This window comes from Saccostrea echinata, unplaced genomic scaffold (genome assembly GCF_033153115.1).
Source record: "Saccostrea echinata isolate AGI-Se365-2 ecotype Australia unplaced genomic scaffold, CSIRO_AGI_Sech_v1 ptg000001l, whole genome shotgun sequence".
In the NCBI taxonomy this organism is placed as follows: domain Eukaryota; kingdom Metazoa; phylum Mollusca; class Bivalvia; order Ostreida; family Ostreidae; genus Saccostrea; species Saccostrea echinata.
The window spans coordinates 28,704,515-28,712,500 of record NW_026889750.1 but is presented as its reverse complement, the minus strand read 5'-3'; positions in this window follow the sequence as shown (position 1 = coordinate 28,712,500).

The following is a 7,986-nucleotide window of genomic DNA, read 5'->3' as shown; positions in this document are numbered from 1 at the left end:
GATCGACTTAGCATTTACATGTATGCTTGTGACGTATGCTTTTGTTACTGAATGTTCTCAGTTTATCATAGTAATATACTCATTTTGCGGTTTACAGATTGGCAATTCTGTACTCGATTGTCTTCCCTTTTTTATCTTTTTTTTATTCATTTATTTATTTATTTATTTATTGGGAGAAAATTTTAAAGATTTCGGCTGCAATTAACACACAAAAGAGTGCAAAATTTGCTTTGAATCGATACATAATATAATTTTTTTACTAAAAGATATCAATGAGAGTAGTCTTAATTTTTACAAATAGGTCAAACACATGAACGTTTAATTTAAATATTTTAAACATTGAAGATGAATTATACGAAATTGCTCTTTATGATTTTTTTCTATATAAAGGAGATGGGCGAACAAGGCGTGCAGAATGCCTATTGCATTAGATACATAAAAATCATATCAAATTTGTGAATTAATTATTAAGAATAAAGTCCTCATAATTGTAATTTTTAAATTTTGACAAGCAAAACGTATTTGATAAAAAAGTTATTCTATTACCAGTACTAAAATCCCGAGTATCACTTTCTTTTTAGACTTACACGCTAAACGCTAGACTTTACAATTCTGGACGAATAATGACATTTAAATCATGTTTGTGATATGAACATTGACTAAATGGACTTGAAGTATTTCTTGGAAAGATACTAACGTTTTGTCATAAAAGTATTTTTCAGGTATAGCTGATCGATGTTTCGTTAACAAAAAAAGTATATATTTACGCAAGGCCATTGAGCAGTTAGGGATCTTTTTCGTGCCAGCACCTACTGCGACACAAAGCCTCGGTTAATATGGTCTCATCCAAAGGACCGGTTTCAACGTCCCTCAGCGGGATCCGAACCTGCGACGTAAGGATCAACTTCTTACCTCCCCCCCCCCCCCCCCCCCGACTCTAAAGCAAACACTCTAAAACTCTCCAACCACCACTGTGCGAAGCCAGAAACTCGGAATAAATAAGCACTATGGGAGATGGAACTTTGATGTGATTGCAGGCAAAGTAAATTAAATTACCTAAGTAACCTTTCTAAAGTCGCCCGCGTGGCCTTACGGTTCAAATCGCACTGCAGGACATGGAGACTGGTCCTTAGGATAAGACCACATAAACCGAGGCCTGTCGCAGTATATGCTGACACCAAAAGGATCCCTAACTGCTCAATGGCCTTGAGCGCAAAGTATAAGTCCAAGTTTGCACCCCTACACCAGCAAATGGTGGCGTCTCAACATTCGGAAGGGACGTTATATAAAAATAAACAAACAGGCAAGCAAAACTATCCTATAAATTGATATCGATACCTTTGGGACCATCAATGTTATATTTTATCTTTGTGATGTCACTTAGGAAAAAAAATGTTTAATTCAATTGACTCAAATTTGCTGCCAGAAAAAGAATTAATTGATACGTATTTCCCAATCATTTATTTATGTAAGAATCTAGGCAATGTTTTAGTATTTAAAAGTGGAATATGCATAAAGCACTCTACTAAGAATGTTAAATTCAGGGGTTCTGTCTTCACTGAAGGGCAAAGACTGTTATACAGTGAAAATTTAATCAATCTCAGAAAATCTTCATCAATTCTTCTGCCCATCTTGAAGAAGCATGTAAACTGAACGTATGGCTAGGAAGCGCTGTTTAGTATACTTTGTAATCTGACACCTGTGCAATCTGTTTCACTGTGAATTCCGACTTTGAATTTCATTGCTAAGTTACTATTTTCCCTGTTCTTTAGACAGTGTTGTCTCCGATACCATGTCCAGCATAAAATTTGTGTCCGATTTCGTTTCGATTACAGAATCTGAAGCGTGCTAACGTTTTCTGTCCAAAGTTGTCACCGATCTTAAGTTATCATTCGGAAATCACTCGTTATTTTCACTTGTTCCTTCATAAAAGAAAGTTTGTACATGATTTAAATAAGTAGTCTACTTTTCATGCCCAATTATTTTAAAGCAACCCGTAGCAATGGTTTTAAAAGGGGGCATCTCCCAAAAAAATTGACAAAGAAAAAAAAAACTAAACCGTCCAAACTCGAAAAGGGGAAGGGGGAGGGGGGTGATGATGGACATTTCCGTTACATTTTGGTACAAAATTTTTAAAAAATTCTTGAAATTTGTTCTATCTTACAGCAACAAAAAAGAGGAGGGCAACCTGCATCTAAATGAAGATTACACTAGAAAAAAATTATACTCAAAAAAAAAGTGAGGGGACAAGCCCCCCCCCCCCCCGCCCCCCGTTCTATGGGGTTGTTTCCAACACAGGAATGGTCTAATTTGAAAACGGAGAATACAGGTGTCCTTGAGAAGCACGCATCTTATTATTAAATTACTGTTTAACATTTGTCTACCTATACATCTATCTGCATGCAATTATTTCCTTTAGAAAAATTATGTTGGTCCGCACGTTTCCAATTTTTCATTTGTTTTTAGTAACACCCCGTCATTACAGAGTAGTTTCTCTTTTTTGTATTTATTTATTACATTTTGACTGATGGACATATGGTGTGACAGCTTACAGTTATGACCGTCTTGAAGTCTTCTGATTAATCCCTTGGCCTTTTCCATACACCGTGTTTCCGAATATTTGACATCCTATTGTTCAGTAGAACTCTATTCCAAAATATATTTTTCTTTATATTTATTCATCACCATTAGGTTTTTGAGTCTTTAACAATACATAAGAAAGTGCTCCACCAGACAACTTCATGACGGTTATCGTTACTAACCCAGTCGCACACTGCACGAAACATATACGCCTAATAGTTTAGCAAAACGCTACATGGTTTGAACGAAGCGTACACGGATTGCACAAAGCAGTTCACACGGAATGCTACTCGGTTTACATGAAGGGCTGCACTTTGTACAGGATTCTCACACGCTTTGGCTTCATTCTTAATTTTTCTGTTCGGGTTCTCTCGGAATTTATTGAAATTATTACAGTATGATGATTGAAGAATCAGCAGTCGCGATATATCACATTATGTTTTCATTAAATCTTACTCTACCAGTACCAAATAAAGAAAGAATAACATTAAATGTCCAGTTTTGATTATGACTTCATTTTTTAGAACAAGTGTTTTCTTGAATGTAAAGGTTTCATCCAAAAGTACATTTTTTTTTAATTACTATAGCCTTATTTCCGCACTGAAAATTTTCATCGTCATTCAATTTTATCAATCGTATGGTAGTATTCTATGCTTAAAATTCTTTTATTCTTGAGATTAAAATGAGGTATCAATTCGAAATTATATTGTTAACATTGCGTTTGAATTTTGCAGTCGGGTCGATTTTCTTAAACTTGTTCTTGATTTCGTGGCAAAATAATACTCATTTAGATTAATATGAGTTTTATGTATAATTTGCAGAGTTAATTTAATACTGCATGTAAATATACACTTTACCAGATCTGAACTTTATCATGCATTTTTATTTATTTTTGAAGAGGGGGGAGGGGTAGTGCGGAGGTGGTATGGGGGTGTTACAGTGTTTTTACCATTTTATTTATAATCTGTTATTTGCCTGGCTAAGGACGGTAAACATATCCATATCTATGCATGGGACTAGATTGAAATTCCTAAAACGTGCCTCATTAGTAGAATAACAAATGCATGTTAAATGATTTAACTTTAAATTAAAGTTCCATATCATTTCGACAGACTGAGATTTCTTAAGGGGAGAGATACGTAAAGAAATATCAAAATATCAATGAATACTTTGCTTTGAACAAGAAAAGAGTTCTATGTGGTGTTGAATGAGCAGAGGGAGGGGGCAGTCTTACGCTGTCCATATGTCACGGCGAATTGATCAGTGTGTGCAGAATATTTTTATTTTTTTTGCCTTTGGGGTATGATTTTTCAAAAAAAAAAAATTTCTTCCATCAAATAACATTTTAAGTTTTTAATTATTCAAATTATAAGTTTCATTACACATATAAAGTCTAGACGATGTTTTATATATATGTCTTCTCCGAAGCTCCTAAATTGTTAATATATTCTGAAGTTGCCTTTGTTTTTACGTGTACAATTCCAGAGGCAGATCCAGTAATTTTGAAAAGGAGGGGGGTTAAACATGTTCTAGAAACGGATTGTATTAATTCGAAAATATGATACATATAATGTACAATTCCACACTAGGCATTTTTTTTATATTTGATATTCTAGCTCAATATAATATATATATATATATAAAGCACTTGTACATTAAAATATATATAAAAAAAAAACTACACAGATGTCCCGAAAAAAGGGGAAATCCATCCCAAATAAAACCATGTATTTTCTGTATCAACGATAAATACTAATGGGAACAAATATCCACACACGTCATGGTGTATAAAATTGTTTCAAAATAGTTTATTACGTAGTACGTAAAAGTTCATATATTTAAAAAAAAAATTTAAATTTCCAAGCGCATTTTTTGTATACACTGAAAAAATAAGCATGTTTTCAGTGTTAAAAAAATTCTGCTTCTGCGCTTATCTTAGTTGGATTAGAAACAGGAAAAAGAGGCACATAATAATATCTTAGGATTATCTTATAAAAGTTAATTTAGTAAAGGAAAATTGATACTTTTGTTTTCAGAAGTAAATTACATTTTATCAAAAGCGGTTATAATTGATTCTGTCCTTTATAAAAACTTCTTTCTTTCTTTTTTCACCTTTGCAATTTTTAAATGATACAGTTTAATTTCAAACGTTTCCTCCTTTTGAGGCTAATAGACATGTACACAACAAATGACATCTCATTTCTTAAAAGGGCCGCTAATGTAATTTCAAAAAGAAAACATTCGAGAGATTGGTTTCTGTAATAAATGATTCCTTATTGTGTCGAATATTGATTTGGCAATGTGCGATCATATTGCCAGATATAAATTCTCAAATGTCGGACATGGAAATATTTTTTTGACAGTCACGCATCATGTTCAGCTAATAAAAGCTGAAATTGTTTTTATTATTTTTTTTTTCTTACATGTACAGTCATTTATTAACAAAAATTCGTTCTTACATAATTCAGAGTATTCAAAGTTGTTAGAAGAAGTAGTAAAAGAATTTAAAAGAATTTATTATACCTCATTATAACTGTTCTATACAACGCGTTAACTGATTGGTCCAATACAGTCACTTGACAGGGTCATAAAACATCATATTTCCCTGTCGCCGTTATGCTAAGCCACATCGAAAACATCGTACATTTTTCCCCTTTGCAATACGTATCGTTCCTTAAACTAAAAATTCTGAGAGTTGCAAAATTAATAATATTAGAAAGGGTTCATCTGCCAAACAGTGACGAAATTAGCAATTATCTTCTTTCCAATAAGGGTGTTTTGAAAAAGGGGAAAAAGATACGGAAGACAATTGCTTTTTTTAAAAAGTGAATTAGAAAGTGGAGCCTAAATTGAATGTTATTTACAAAGGCTTGGCTTTTTCGGTATAATACCGCAAACGATTCATCTCATTATCATGAGGGAAATACGAAAATTTATCCAGCCAATAAAATCCATTTCCCCCGGGGAAACCATCGGGGAATGATTTAATCCTCATATTTCGCAGACGATCATGCACTAAAAATATAATGCACGTTAAGACTTCATGGTTTGTAATTCTTTGAGATGGCAGCTTAAATATACAGAGAAATAAATCAAGAAACAGTTCACTCTTTTATGCGCAATTAATATGTACTTTTTTTGTCAATTTTGGTTGAGTCGGGGGGGGGGGGGGGAATATACTTCTCTATTCCAATTTCCTCTGGCAGATCAACGAGCTACAAATCAGCAACTCCAAAGTTATATGTAAATTCTCTCTTTTTTCGCTTAACAGGTGCGCTTGTTTTTCATCTTTTCAGTAATGCAGATTTATTTATTGTCTTTGTTGAGCTTGCGATTGATGTTCATTTGGTTGATAATTTTGAAAATTTTTATAAGTTTTAAGTGAAACCCCACCCCTGACCACATGTGCATGTTAGTTATTACTAATACTTTTTCTATCAAAAGACGTCGTCATTTAACGGAAGTAAATAATTTCTTTCCAGTCTAATCTATATATCGTTTCTTTTGTTTCCAATTTTTAAGAATAAGTATACTATTGTCGATGTATTTATTGTTTTTCTTTGATATTGACATATGCTCTTGGAGGTAAAGTCAGTTGGGTGGGGGTTCCTGTATCCCTGTATCAGTAACTGTATTTTATCCCTAAACAAAATTCAAGCTCAATTTCAAGCTTTCATTGGAGCAAATTAAACAAAATAGAATCAAAAGTAATTGGATCAGAAAAAAACTTTCATTATTATATCATTTTTTTTTAAATACTTCGTATTTTGAAATTCACCAGCACTTTCGCGCAGTTGCTTTGTGCTTTCCAAGATCAAGAAATTGCACTTTTATTATTCATACTCACAATGTCCCCTATTTATACACAAATGTCCCCTATTGTTTTGTGATAATTTTTACTCAAATTTCCTCCATTGGTTTTAGAATAATTTATAAACACGTCCCTTCTTGAATTATGATCAGGTACACATACATGTCCGTTATGATTCGCAATGATTTATGAAAAAAAAAATTCTATTGTATTGTAATGATTTATGCAGGAATGTCCCCTTTCGTATTGTGATTTTTAATACCCACAATGTCCCCTGTTGTATTGTGATTTTTTATACACAAATATCCCCTATTGTATTGCGATTTTTTATACACATATATATGTCCCCTATTGTATTGTGATTTTTTATACACAAATGTCCCCTATTGTATTGTGATTTTTTATACACATATATATGTCCCCTATTGTATTGTGATTTTTTATACACATATGTCCCCTATTGTATTGTGATTTTTTTATACACATATATATGTCCCCTATTGTATTGTGGTTTTTATACCCAAATGCCCTCCCCCCCCCCCCATTGTATTGTGATAATTCAAACACAGAGTTCCCCGATTGTATTGTTTTGATTAAGGCATTTTTTTTATTGTTTTCTAAGATTTATACACAAATGTTTTCTGTTGTTTTGTTATAAATTACAAAGATCTCCCTACAGAATCGGGATAATTTATCCACAAATGTCCCTATAGCTTACTTATCTGCTTTATCCATTTGTTCTCTAGTTTACTGCATTACTTACATGTAATACATAATATTCCCTACTGTTTTGCGATAATTCTTAACAATAATTCCTCTACAGTAACTGTATTGTACAAATGTAATACAAATGTATACATGTGTATAATCCCTTATTGTATTGTAATAATTAATACACAAAATGTCCCCCGTAAATGTATCCTGATAATTCAAATATACATTTCCCCGATTGTATTATGATAAATGTTCCACTCTTGGTTATATTTAGGGCACGAGTTTCCTACTCTATCGGAGATACAGGGTGGGTCTTAAGACAAGGGCGAGAGCTCGAGCCGCACCCCTCCATTTGTCTCCGATACAGTAGGAAACGTATTCCAAATGATTTGTGCCATGACCTTTCTTATGAACTCACTTATTTACATGCGTATTTTGGTCTCAACCAAACAAATGATTTTGCAGAAAATTGGTTTAGTACCCCATTTTCAGCAGTCGCAACTGAAATGCCGAGTGAACGGGAAGTGCAGGAATCTTCAATTTAAATAATTATAATTATTAGATGTGTATGGAAAAAAAAACCCAGCAAAACTGAAAAAAGGAAACAAACTGACAAAAAATAGAACAGATACCATAAAGGTAGCCTAAGTGATTCAGTCAAAACTGATATATACTGAAACGCAAAAGAAACGCAACATCATATTTTAGGGGGAAATATTACATATAGGATATAATTTTGTATCTAAAAAGTAAGGACTTCTTCAATTTCGTAACTATCGGTAATTTAACAATTGAATGATTTTCAACAGTCATGTTTTAACAGTCATGTGTTACTTCCTAAAGTTAAAAGATAATCATATAACATTTTCATCAAATCTTTG